The 14112-nt window shown below is 38.0% G+C and overlaps 1 pseudogene; it reads left to right on the plus strand.

The window, feature by feature from the left end:
- The first annotated feature begins 11372 nt into the window (after positions 1-11372).
- LOC141370282 (RNA-splicing ligase RtcB homolog pseudogene) lies at positions 11373-13075 on the plus strand (annotated as a pseudogene).
- The last annotated feature ends 1037 nt before the right edge of the window (positions 13076-14112 follow it).

Genomic DNA, 14112 nt, shown 5'->3' on the forward strand with positions numbered 1-14112 from the left:
TTGGTTTGCTAATTGTTTTAGTGTTTTTACATCTGTGTCCATCAGGGATTCCTTGTAATTTTCTTTTCTTGTGGTATCCTTGTCTGGTGTTGGCATCAGGCTAACACTGGCCTCATAAAGTTAGTTTGAATGTGTCCCTCCTTTTTTGATTTTTTTTTGGGGGGGGGGACAGTGTGAGAAGTATTGGTAGTCTTTGAATGTGTGGTAGAATTCACCAATGAAGCTGTCTGCTCCTGGACTTTGACTTATTGGGAAGTTTTGGATTACTGATTCAATCTCTGTACTAATAGTTGTTCTGCTCTGGGTTTTGGGTTTTTTGTTTTGTTTTGCTTTTGTTTTTTATGATTCAGTCTTGGTAGGTTGTCAGTTTCTGTTAGGTTGTCCAAATTGTTGTTATATATTGGCTCATAGCAGCCTCTTAAGATTTTTTTTCTGTTTCTGTATCAGTTGTAATATCTCCTCTTTGATTTCTGACTTTATTTAAGTCACAGTTTTTTTCTTGATGAGTCTAGCTAAAGGTTTGTCAATTTTATCTTTTCAAAGAACCAGCTCTTTGATCTTTCCTACTGTTTTTTTTTTTAGTCTCTATTTAAATTTTTCCACGCTGATCTTTGTTACTACTTTTTTCTACTAACTCTGAACTTCACTTGTCCTTTTTCTAGTTGCTGAAGGTGTAAAGTTTGGTTGTTTATTTGAGATTTTTCTTCTTTATTGAGGTAAGTGACTTACTGCTACCACCTTCTCTCTCAAAAGTGCTTTTGGTCCATTCAAAAGCTTTGGCCTTTCATGTTTCCATTTTCATTTTTCTCAAGTTATTTTTTTAATCTTTTTGATTTCTTTGACCTTTGTTGTTCAGTAGGTGTTGTTTAATCTTCACATACTTGTAATTTTCCAGTTTTGTTCTTTCATTTCTGTTTTCTTACCATTGTGGTTAGAAAAGATGCTGCATGGTCTCACAGGATTTCAATGTTACTAGGTTTATTAAGATTGGTGTGTGTGTGTGTGTGTGTGTGTGCGTGTGTGTGTGTGTGTATTCTAACATAAGATCTACCCTGGAGAATATTCCATGTGTGCTTGAGAAGAATGTGTATTCTGATGCTTTTGGATGGAATGGTGTGTATGTCTGAGAAGACCATCTGGTCTAACGTGTCATTTAAAGCCAATTTTTCTTTACTGTGGGTTTTTTTGTTTGTTTGTTTGTTTTGGTCTGGATGATCTATTCATTGACGTAAGGGGGCATTAAAATCCCCCACTAATACTCTAAAGCTATCTATTTCTTCCTTTAGGTCTGTTGCTATTTTCATTAGACTTTTAGGTGCTCCTAAGTTGAGTGAATAATATTTACAAATGTTATATTCTCTTCCTGGATTGACCCCTTTATCATTGTGTAATGCCCTTCTTGTCTCTTATTACAGCCTTTCACTTAAATTCTGTTTTGTCCAAGTATAGCTGTTACAGCTTTATTTTGGTGTCCATTTCATGGAACATCTTTTTCCCTTCACATGTGTGTATCCTTACTAGTGAAGTGAGCAGCTATAGGCAACACATAGATGAGTCAGGATTGTGATTCTAAGTGGTTTGATCAGGGAGGGCCTTATGGAAAAGGTGGTATTTGAAGAAAGATGTACTTTGAATCATTTCAGACAACCATACAAGTTTCTTTGATGATAGTGTTACTCTTTCAAACATGCTTATTTCATAGATGAACATTATTCTATATTTGGAATAAGCATAATTTTATTTAACCCTGTGGTTGGACCCTTGTATCAATACTGTTTATTTTTTTTTCAGTGATATCTATCAATAAATATAGCATCTGTGACATCTTTATTCAGGTGTTGCAATTAACAATATAAAGGTGAGCTTTATCTCAGAAAAGATGAGGCAGCAGTAAGGTAAAAATGTTAAATTTTTGTTAAATGTTGCAAGGTTTTCCCAGCTGTCATTTACTTTCAGTCTGTTGATAATGTGTTTTTAAAATATTAAGATTTTGGTTAAAAATCTATATATTCATTGTTGAAATTTTAGAAAAAAAAAAGCAAAAGAAAAGTTGAAATACCTATCTTCCACCCTCAATCATATTTTGTCAAAATACATAGTTTGTATTTTGTTTGTAGTTTGTGTTAGTTTGTATCATATTAAACATGCTGTTACAATTTTCATTTAAATAACTGAACATTTTTTAAGTTTTTAAGTGCTTAGAAATATATTTTAAGTTACCATTTTTAAAGTACTCTTTTACAACATAATTTTGTAATAAGTGTAGACACTTCATAGTTTGGCCATTGCATAAACTATCCCCATTTTATAAACTGAAATGTCTAATTTATCACTATTATAAAATCCTTTCACATATGTCCTTACACACAGCTCTTATTATTTCCTTCTATAATAAAGACATAAATCTTTCATCTGTGTTGCAAATATTTTCCCTAGTTTGTTGCTTTCCTTTTAGTTTTATTTATGTTGTTTTTTGACTTGAAGAAATTAAATCTATCAGTTCTTTCCTTAAGGGATTCTTCTTTTATGTTTTCAAAGACCTTTAGCACCCTGAGGTTTTTTGGGGTTTTTTTTTTTTTTAAACTCTTTTTTCCCTGGTGGGATTTATTTTGGCCTATGGTATGACATTTACTGAACTGACTTTATTTCTTTTGGAATAGTTATAGCTTGGTTAACCTTCAATAAGCCTTTCTTTTCTTTATTTTGTTATTCTGTCAGTCAGGACTGACCTGAATACTCCTTCAAACCATATGTAGGAGCAAAGGTGGTGCTTCTATTGACATTCCAAGTATTGACATCCTTGGGCAGAGGAAGCTGATGGATTATAAAAGGAAAAAAAAATTGTTTCAAGGAGAAGAAATCAGTATGTAGAATTAAAAATTTTTAGTGAGACTTGTTAGGAAAAGCTCTAAATGCATAATTCCAGGTGAAAAAAATTTAATAGAACCATGAATTTCAAAACACCATGTTATAGCTTTTTAGGAGTTGTACAAACTAGATTCACAACCTATGGAAAGTTGGTGTCCCCATTAGGACTTCCATAAATGTATTAACAAGTACTCTCTCATTGCTTCCAGAGTATCAGGAATATAATAATGAGAGCTGCCATTTAGTGTACTCTTACCACATGCAAGGCATTGTGCCAAGCACTTCACATGTGGTATTTATTTAATCCACACAGTGTTCTAGAAGGGAGATATTAGGATCCCCCCTTCCCAGATGAGGAAACGGAGCCTTAGCAGAGTAGAAAGTTTCTGAGATCCCACAGCTAGCCATCTATATGGAGAGGACTCCTCAACTTTTCCTTTTGCTTTTTTTTTTTTAAGATTTAATTATTTGAGAGAGAGAGAGAGAGAGAGAGAGAGAGAGAGAGACCCAGGTTGAGGACCAGAGAGAGAGAATCTCAAGCAAACTCCCCACTGAGCGTGGAGCCTGACACAGGGCTTGATCTCATGACCCTGAGATCATGACCTGAGCCAAAATCAAGAGTCTGCCGCTCAACCACCTGAGTCACCCAGAAGCCCCCCTCAACTTTTTCTACCCAAAATTTACTCAGTGCAATAGTAAAAATAAAAACCAGGAGTGTCCTCATTGGATACGTGGTATGATGTTGCCAGCTTTTGTTCTCTAGGATATGCCTGAAAAATTCGAGGTGGCTTAAGGTATACCTGGCCAGTAACAACTATATTTGATAAGTGAATCATATTTTATAAAGTATGTTCACCCACAGAGGTGATGGTTACAGCATAACTCTTTTGAAGGGCATATGGTTGGGGTCATTACCATTTACAGCTGAGAAAGCAGAGGTGCTAAAAGGTTAAGTGGCAGAGTTGTTACTTAAAACCATGACTTACAACTCTGCCATCAATGATTTCCCTGATCTACACAATGCAAGTTTGGGGGATTTCTCTTAGGGAATTTAATTGATCCAAACCTCAAAGTATTAGGACTGGTTTTTGTCCTTGATATTCCCTGACTATGAATTTTTCCACAACTAAGATGCTGTATTTTTAAGTTCTCACTTCTGTTATGACCTAGGCTATCTGGTCCTTTGTTTACATATTGAATATGAAATATTATGTATGCTCTTTCATCTAGTTCATCCTCTAGTGAATGAATTATGTTGTTTGGACTTACCCATTTGATGTGTCTTTTAAGGACTGAAAACAAAATTTATGTAATATTAATAAACATATTACAGATGTGAATCCTTAATACTTCATTATCACTACCTTCATTTATTTGGTACTGCATATATATTTATACAAAAAAAGACTGCTCTATGTAGAAATATAGAAAATTACAGTAAGTGCATTGACAACAGCAACTTATGAGCACTTTGCAAGAAAGAATAGTAATTTTACAGGGAATAATTAACAAAAGGGCATTTTTAAGGTTTGTTTGAATCTTTCGTGGCCTGTTCAAATGCTACCTCTTCCGTGACCTTCCTGCTCTGAAATATTCCTCTCCTCTGAGTACCATTACAACAGAGTCTGTAACATCAGAGAGGGAGAAAAACCATGAGAAACTCTTAACTCTAGGAAACAAACTTAGGGCTGCTGGGGGGGAGGGGGGTTGGGGGATGGGGTAACCAGGAGATGGGCATTAAGGAGGGCACGTGTTGTGATGAGTACTGGGTGTTATACACAACTGATGAATTATTGAACTCTCCATCTGAAACTAATGTATGTTGGCTAACTGAATTTAAATTAAAAATAAGATAATCATTAATCAAAAATGGAAAATGAAAAATTTTAACAATGCATTGTAGCGCTAAAACCATGGTACACCTTGTAGAGTGGTGAGCTGTAAACATGTCTGTTTAGATTACAACCTCTTTTGGGGTGGGATCCGTGTCCTTGTCTTTTTCTCACTATAGCCTATTGCTTGATACAAAAAGTGAAATTAAGAGGCGATCAAGGTTTAAATAGTAAACAAATGGATAATCCTAACTGAAGGGCTTCGGTGGATAAACAGTTAACATATGCCGCATACTAAACCAGAATGCAAGTATACCTTAATTAAAGCTAGCTCTAAAATAAAAAGGGCAATTTAAATATTTTTGAATAGAACAGAAAATTAAATCTGTTATGGTAGAAATAGGATATGAATTATAACTTAAGATTATATAAAATTTCTGTGAACAAATTAATGTATATATATATTTTAAAGATTTTATTTAATTTTTTGAGAGAGAATGAAATAGAGCACGAGACGGGGGAGGGTCCGAGGGAGAAGCAGACTCTCCGCCGAGCAGGGAGCCCGATGCGGGACTCGATTCCGGGACTCCAGGATCATGACCTGAGCCAAAGGCAGTCGCTTAACAACTGAGCCACCCAGGCGCCCAAATTAATGAATATTTTCCACCATTAGTTTAAGACTCTGATACCAAGGTCAAAACTTGATCTACAAAAATCTAAGGCAGGGGGAGGAGAAGTAAAAGTGTAAGGTTTAGGAAATACATTGAAGATAAGTTGTCATATTAAAGAGTGTTATAATTTTAAGGTTTTATGTAAGTCTCATGGTAAGCACAGGGGAAAATATTACCTAAAAAAATACGATAAAGAAGTTAAAGCATATTAATACCAAAAGACATCAAAACATGAAAAAGGACAACAGGCAAGAACCAAGGAATAGTGGGTCTGGAAAACAACCACAAAACAACTGACTGAATGGCCATACTAAGTCCCTACATATGAATAATTACTTCAAACCTAAACAGATGAAATTCTCCAGTCAACACACATAGAATGGCTGGTTGGATTTAAAAAAAAAAAAATGCAGTGATATTCTCCTTACAAGAGAATCACTTCAGCCTTAAAAGATACACATAGATTGAGAGTGAAGGATTAGAAAAAGTCATTTCAAGAAAATGGTAACAAAAATAAGCAGGGGTAGCTATACTTAGATCACACAAAATACAAATGGTAAAAAGAGGCAAGGAAGGTCATTAGATAATATTAAAGGGGCCAATCCATCAAGATGATAAAACAATTGTAAATATTTATGCACCAGACATCAGAGACATACATAGATAAAGCAAAAACTAACAGAGCCAATAAGAGCAATAAACAGTAATGCCATCATAGTTGGGATCTTTAGTACCCACTCAAAAATGGATAGATCATCCAGACAATCAAAAGGAAACAGTCGTTTTGAATAAAACTAAAGACCCAATGGACCTAACAGGCATATACAGAACATTCTATCCAACAATGAAATATACATTGTATTGTCAAGCATATGTGGAACATTTTCTAGAATAAATACTATGTTAAACCACAAAACAAGTCTTAGGAAATTCAGAAAGATGGAAATCATACCAAGTATCTTTGACCACAATGGCATGAAACTAGAAATCAATAATGAAACCTAACGAACGAAAATTCATGAACGCACGGAAATTAAACAACAGTTAACTGAACATTCAATGAATCAAAGAAGAAATTAAAGGGGAAATAAAGCTCCTTGAGACATTGAGAAGGAAATACGACATACCAGAATTTTTAAGATGCAGCAAAAGCAGTCCTAGGAGGAAAGTTTTTAGCAATAATACCAGCATTATGAAAGCAGAAAGATCCTGAATAAAAAACCTAACTCTACCCCTTCAGGTACTATAAAAGCTAGACTAAATCAAACCTGAAGTTAGCCCAAGGAAAGAAACAGTAAAGATTTAGAGCACAAATACATGAAAGAAAAAAAACCCTAGACAAAATTAAACTAAGAATTGTTTCTTTGAAAAGGTAAGGTTGATAAGTTCTTAGGTAGAATAACAATGAAAAAGAGAAAACATAAGTTAACAGCACAGAAATACAAAGGATCATAAGAGGTTGCTATGAACAACTCTAGGCCAACAAACTGGACAACCTAGAAGAAATATAAAAATTGTTAGAAATATATAATTTACCCAGACTGAATCAGGAAGAAATAGAAAATCTGAGTAGACCAATTACGAGTAAGGGGACTGAATCAGTAATGAAAAAAAAAAATTGCCTAACAAAAACCCAGAATTAGTTACCTTCACTAGGGAATTTCAGCAAACATGTAAAGAATTAACCCAATCCTTCTCAAACTCTTCAAAAAATTGGAGAGGAGGATTCCCTCAAACTCATTGAGTAAGGCAAGCATTATCCTGATACCAAAATCAAAAAAGGACACTACTGGAAAAGAAAACTACAGGCCACTATCTCTGATGAATATAAATGCAAAAATTCTCAGTAAAATACTAGCAAACCAAATTCAGCAATTTATTAAAAGCATCATTCACCATGATCAAGTGGGATTTATCATGGGGATGTAAGGATGGCTCAACATTAACAAATTAATCAGTATGCTACATCACGTTAGTAGAATGAAAGAAAAGAATCACATGAATATCTCAGTAGGTGTAAGGAAGTATTTGACGAAGCTGAATGTTAATTTATGAAAAAAAGTATTGTCAAATTAGGCCAGCAGGAACATAACATAGCAAAGGCTGTATATGATAAGCCCACAGCTAACATCAGACTCAGTGGTAAAAGATTGAAAGGTTTTCTTCAAGATCAGAAACAAAACAATGATGAAAGAAATTGGAGAAGACACAAACAGAAAGGTGTATGTGTTTATAGATTGGAAAAATTAATATTCTCAAAATGTCTGGGGTGCCTGGGTGGCTCAGTCGGTTAAGTGTCTCCTTTTGCCTCAGATCATGATCCCAAGGTCCTGGGATCGAGCCCCGCGTCTGGCTCCCTGCTCAGCAGGGAGTCTGCTTCTCCCCTTCCCTCTGCCTCTCTCCCCAGCTTGTGCGCTCTCTCTCTCTCTCAAATCTGTTCTTTTTAATGTCAATACTGTTAAAAGCTATCTATAGATTCAACGCAATGTCAAGATTCCAATGGCATTTTTTTTTTTTTAGCAGAAGTTGAGAAAAGATTCCTAAAATTTATATGGAACCACAAAAGACCAGGAATAGCCGAAGATATTCTGAAAAAGAAAAACAAAGTAGGAGACATCCTACTACCTGATTTCCATCTATATACAATAAGGCTATACTCACCAAAACAGTATGGTATTGAAGTAAAAACAAATAGACCAATGGAAGAGAATTGAGACTCCAGAAATTAACCCAGGTATATACAGTTAACTAACATTTGACAGAGGAGTCAGGAAAAAAACTCCGTGGAGAAAAAAAATAGTCTCTTCAATAAATGATGCTGGGAAAATTAGATATTCACATGTAAAAGAATAAAAATGGAGCTATAGCTCATGCCACGCCCCAGAATTAAAGACTTAAATGTAAGATGAGAAATGAAACTCCTAGAAGAAAACATAGGAATAAAATTCCTTGCTATGGGTCTTGGTAATGATTATTTGGATATGACACCTAAAGCATAAGCAACAAAATTAAAGATAAACTAGAAAGTTTCTTTAAAGCGAAAGAAACCAGAAACAAAGTGAAAAGACAACCTGCAGAGTGGGGGAAAATATTTGCAAACCATGTGTCTTTAAAAAGTTACTAAAATTGAGAACACTTTAGCAAGATGAAGAGGAAAAGAAGACTCACATACATAAAACCAGAAATGAAAGAAGGGACATTAATATTTTTATATAAATAAAAGGTACTATAAGATAGTGGTATAAGTCTGCATAAATAAGCTGGATAACCTAAAAGAAAGAAATGCCTAGAAATACACAACCTATCTAGACGGAATCATGAACCACAAGGAAATATGCGTAAACCTATAATTAGTAATGATATTGAATCTAATGAAAGGTTAAGGACCAAATGACTTCATTGGTGAATTTATCAAATATTTAAAGAATTAAGAGCAGTCACCTGCAAACTCTTCCAAAAAAATTGAAGAGGGTGGTAAACTCATGCAGTGAAACAGCGTTAACCTAATAACACCACCAGACAAAGACACTCCAAGAAAACTGTAAACCAAGATCTCCAAAAAAGCATTGACACAAAAAAAAAAACCTCAACAAATTACTAGCAAACAGAATTGAACAATACATTAAAGGGATTATAAACTATGACCAAATGGGATTTATTCCAGAAATGAAATGATGATTCAGCATATAAAAACAAATCTATGTAATACACCACTTAAAAAGAACAAAGGAAAAAAACTCATCTCAATGGATGCAGAAAAAGTTGTTGACAAAATTCAACACGCTTTCATGATAAAAACAACCAACATACTAGGAACTGAAGGAAACTACCTCAACATAAAAACAGCTCTTAAGCGGGGGCGGCCTGGGAGGCTCAGTCATATAAACGTCTGCCTTCGGCTCAGGTCATGATCCCGTGGGGTCCTGGGATGGAGGCCCTCATTGGGCTTCCTGCTCAGTGGGGAGCCCTCTTCTCCCTCTCCCTCTGCCCTTTCCCAACCCCCCCTTCCTGCTCATGCTCTCTCTTTCTCTAATATAAATAAATAGTTTTTTTTTTTTTTAAGCCCTTATATGGAAAACCCAGAGCTAATGTCTTATTCCATGGTGAAAGATTAAAAGTTTTTCTTCTAAGATCAGGAGCAAGAAAAGGATGCCCACTTTCACCACTTCTGTTCAACGTAGTACTGGAAGTTCTTGCCAGGAGTAAAAGTATTGCTGTTCATACTTGACCTGATCTTATATATAGAAAACTCAAAAAATTCTCTGAAAACTATTAGAACTAATGAATGAGTTCAGCCAAATTAAAGTATACAAAATATACAGGCAAAATGAGTTGTGTTGCTGTACACCAACAATTAATGATGAAAAAGGAAGTGGACAGTTCCATTTACAATAACAACAGAAACAATATTTAGGAAAAAATTTAACCAAGGAGGCAAAAGAGTTGTACTACAAAACTACAAAATATTGCTCCAAGAAAGGAGGACATCAATAAAGGCAAAGACCTCTTATATTTATGAATTAGAGTATTCCTAAGATATCAATACTACTAAAAGTGCTCTAATACAATCCCTATCAAAATCCCAGTGACCTTTTTTTTAGGAATAGAGAAACATCCCAAAATTCATAAGAAATCTCAAAGGACCTATAAAATAGCCAAAACAATCTTTTAAAAAAAAATTTTTTTTTTGAGAGCGAGATCACCAGCAGGGGTGAGGGGTAAGAGGGAGAAGCAGACTCCCCACTGAGCAGGGATCTTGACGCAGGACTAGATCCTAGGACCCTGGGGGCATGACCCGAGCCCAAGGCAGACGCTTAACCGACTGAGCCACCCAGGTGCCCCTAGCCAAAACAACCTTGAAAATGAAGAACAAAGTTGGAGTTCTCATACTTCCTGATTTCGAATCTTATTATAAATCTACAGTAATCAAAACAATGTAGTACTAGCACAATGACAGACCTATAGACCGATGGAATAGAATAGAGAGCTTAGAAGTAAACTCTCACATATATAGTTCGATTCCACCAATGGTATCAAGATCATTAGTGGAGAAATAACAATCTTTTCAACAAAAGCAGCTGAGAAAACTAGATATTCCCATGTAAAAGAATGAAGGTGGACCTGTATCTTCAACCATATACAACAATTAAGTCAAATTGGAATCAAAGACTTAAAATTAAGAGGTAAAATCATAAAACTCTTAGAAGAAGATACAGGATGGGGCCCCTGGGTGGCTCATTGAGTTGAGCCTCCAACTCTTGGTTTTGGCCTACATCATGATCTCAGGGTTGTGGGATCAAGCCCCTGTGGGACTCCATGCTCAGCGCTGAGTCTGCTCAAGATTCTTTTCTCCCTCTCCCTTTCCCTGCTCCTCTGCTCCTATCCCAGCTCACGCACATGCTCTTCTCCTAAAATAAGTAAATAAAATCTTAAAAAAGATATAGGGAAATGATCACAACATTGGATTTGGCACTGATTTCTAGGATATGACACCAAAAGCAAAGGCAACGAAAGAAAAAATAAAATTGGAGGACATCAAAATTAAACACATCTGCGGGAAGGACATACTCAACAGAAAAGGCAGCCCACAGAATAAGAGAGAATATTGGCAAATCCTATCAGATAAGAGTTAATATCCAGATATGTATATAAAAAAATACTCAACCACAACAAAAATCAAACGACCCGATTAAAAATGGCAAGGACTTGAAGAGACATTTTTCCAAAGAAAATATACAAATGGCCAGTAAGTACTTGAAAAGATGGCCAACAGCAGTAATCAGTGATGGGATTTTTACAACCACAATGAGATGTCACCTCACATGCTTTAGGATGGCCATTATAAAAACAAAACATAAAATAGACTCTGGCGGGGACATGGAGGAATTGGAACACTTGTGCTTTGTTTTGGGATTACTAAACGGTATAGCCACTGTGGAAAACAGTATGGTGTTTCCTCAACAAATGAAAAAAAGAATAATGGCTTCAGGCAGCGGGACAGAGCCGCAGCATCTCTTCAAAGCGGAGGGGGCAGTTTTTGCTACCGTTGTCGCCGCCATGAGTTATAGTTATAATGATGAGCTGCAGTTCTTGGTAAAAGATCAATAAAAACTGCTGGAGAATCAAGAAGGGCTTCGCGCCCAACCTGCAGGTTGAAGGAGTTTTCTACGTGAAGGATGCTCTGGAAAAATTAACATTTGAAGAATTAAGGAATGCCTGTTGGGGTGGTGGTGTCGGTGGCTTCCTGCCAGCCACGAAACAAATTGGCAATGTGGCAGCCCTGCCTGGGATTGTTCATCGATCTATTGGGCTTCCTGATGTCCATTCAGGTTATGGGTTTGCTGTTGGGAATACGGCAGCCTTTGACATGAGTGACCCTGAAGCAGTGGTATCCCCAGGTGGCGTTGGATTTGACATCAACTGCGGTGTGCGCTTGCTAAGAACCAATTTAGACGAAAGTGATGTCCAGCCTGTGAAGGAGCAGCTTGCCCAAGCTATGTTTGACCACATTCCTGTTGGGGTGGGATCAAAAGGTGTCATCCCCATGAGTGCCAAAGACTTGGAGGAGGCCTTGGAGATGGGTGTGGACTGGTCCCTGCGGGAAAGCTATGCCTGGGCTGAGGACAAGGAGCACTGTGAGGAGTACGGAAGGATGTTGCAGGCTGACCCCAACAAGGTCTCTGCGAGGGCTAAGAAAAGAGGACTTCCTCAGTTGGGGACCCTGGGAGCAGGCAACCACTATGCAGAAATCCAGGTTGTGGATGAGATTTTCAATGAGTACGCAGCTAAGAAAATGGGCATCGACCATAAGGGACAGGTGTGTGCGATGATCCACAGTGGAAGCAGAGGCCTGGGCCACCGAGTAGCCACAGATGCACTGGTAGCTATGGAAAAAGCCATGAAGAGAGACAAGATTATAGTCAACGACCGGCAGTTGGCTTGTGCTCGGATCGCTTCCCCAGAGGGTCAGGACTACCTGAAGGGGATGGCAGCTGCTGGGAACTGTGCCTGGGTCAACCGCTCCTCCATGACCTTCTTAACCCGTCAGGCCTTTGCCAAGGTCTTCAACACAACCCCTGATGACTTGGACCTGCATGTGATCTATGACGTTTCTCACAATATTGCCAAAGTAGAGCAGCATGTGGTGGACGGAAAGGAACGGACACTGTGGTTCACAGGAAGGGATCCACCCGAGCTTTCCCCCCTCACCATCCCCTCATTGCTGTTGATTACCAACTCACTGGACAACCCGTGCTCATTGGCGGCACCATGGGCACTTGTAGTTACGTTCTTACTGGCACTGAACAGGGCATGACTGAGACCTTTGGAACAACTTGTCATGGAGCGGGCCGTGCACTGTCCCGAGCAAAATCTTGTCGTAATTTAGATTTTCAGGATGTCTTGGACAAACTGGCAGATATGTGAATCGCAATCCACATTGCCTCACCCAAATTGGTTATGGAAGAGGCTCCCGAGTCCTATAAGAACGTGACAGATGTGGTGAACACCTGCCACGATGCTGGAATCAGCAAGAAGGCCATTAAACTGAGACCGATTGCCATGATCAGAGGATAGAACGCTGACCGTAGTTGCCAAACACCACTGCCCCTCATGGAACAAAGGTGGACGGAAACGCTCCTCAGACACCCGAGACCCGACTGGCTCAACGTGCACAGCTGTAACTGCCCGCCCCTGAATGGCTGGCGGGCAGCTGCTGCTCTCGGGAGCCAGGGTGGTAACATTACCTTCCATTACCGAGTCCCTTTGCCCTCGTTTGGAAAGGGATGTCTGTGCTTCCTCCCTGATTGTCCCACAGGTTTTAGGAAAATGTTAGGGGGTGGGGTTAGATCAAGATACTGCCTAACTCATTCATGGAAGCCTGTAGTCATCAGAATGAATTTCTTTACAGCAAGCCCGGTTTATAGTCTGAGATGAAGCGTGTTCTAGTAAATAAGTTTTTTTGAATGTTTCCTTTCCCTCCTCCCTTTGTTGGTTTGTCCATTCATCCACCCATCCAGCCCCTTCCCCTGAACCCAGCAAAACCCTAAACACCACTCTCACTTGGAAGGTACCCATGGGGTCCTATCCGGATGTTAGATGAATGGATAATGGGATACGTTGAGGAGGGAATGTGTATGGAGGTATAGGAATAGGGGCTCAAAAGTAATTTTTCATAGATTTGCTACTTTGCTTATCCTAAATATGAGGCAGAGTTTTGCCTTACCTGCACATCGCATCTTTTGGGACCTGTCATTAATGAGGCCTGGTTTGGATGAGGTCTTGCAGCAGCAGAAAACCTGCACATGATACTGAATATGTTTGTGATTGAATTATTATAAAAGCATTACATGACCACAGCTGTGATGTTAACGGTTGTTCTGCTCGACAGGTTGATGGGTGCCATCCAGTCAGATTTTGTGTTCTGTACGGTGACACCTGAGGATGTTAAAGTGACAGGTTACTAAGGCCTTTGTTGAGTCCAAATAGCCAGTAAAATAGAAAAATCTAATAAAGTTGCAATATGTTGTTAAAAAAAAAATAGAATAACTACTGTGTTAGGATTCCCCATAGAGAAAGAACTAATAGAAGTTTCCAGAGAAAAGAACAAAAGGAGATTTATTATGAGGAATTGAGTCTAGATGATGGAAGCTAACCGGTCCCACCATCTGCTATCTGTAAGCTGGGGTCCCATAAAATCCAGTGGTGTAATTCAGTCTGAGCCTAAAGCTCTCAGAACCAGG

Source organism: Callorhinus ursinus, unplaced genomic scaffold, assembly GCF_003265705.2.
Source record: "Callorhinus ursinus isolate GAN/ISIS: 27379988/994484 unplaced genomic scaffold, GSC_fseal_2.0 scaffold30, whole genome shotgun sequence".
In the NCBI taxonomy this organism is placed as follows: Eukaryota; Metazoa; Chordata; class Mammalia; order Carnivora; family Otariidae; genus Callorhinus; species Callorhinus ursinus.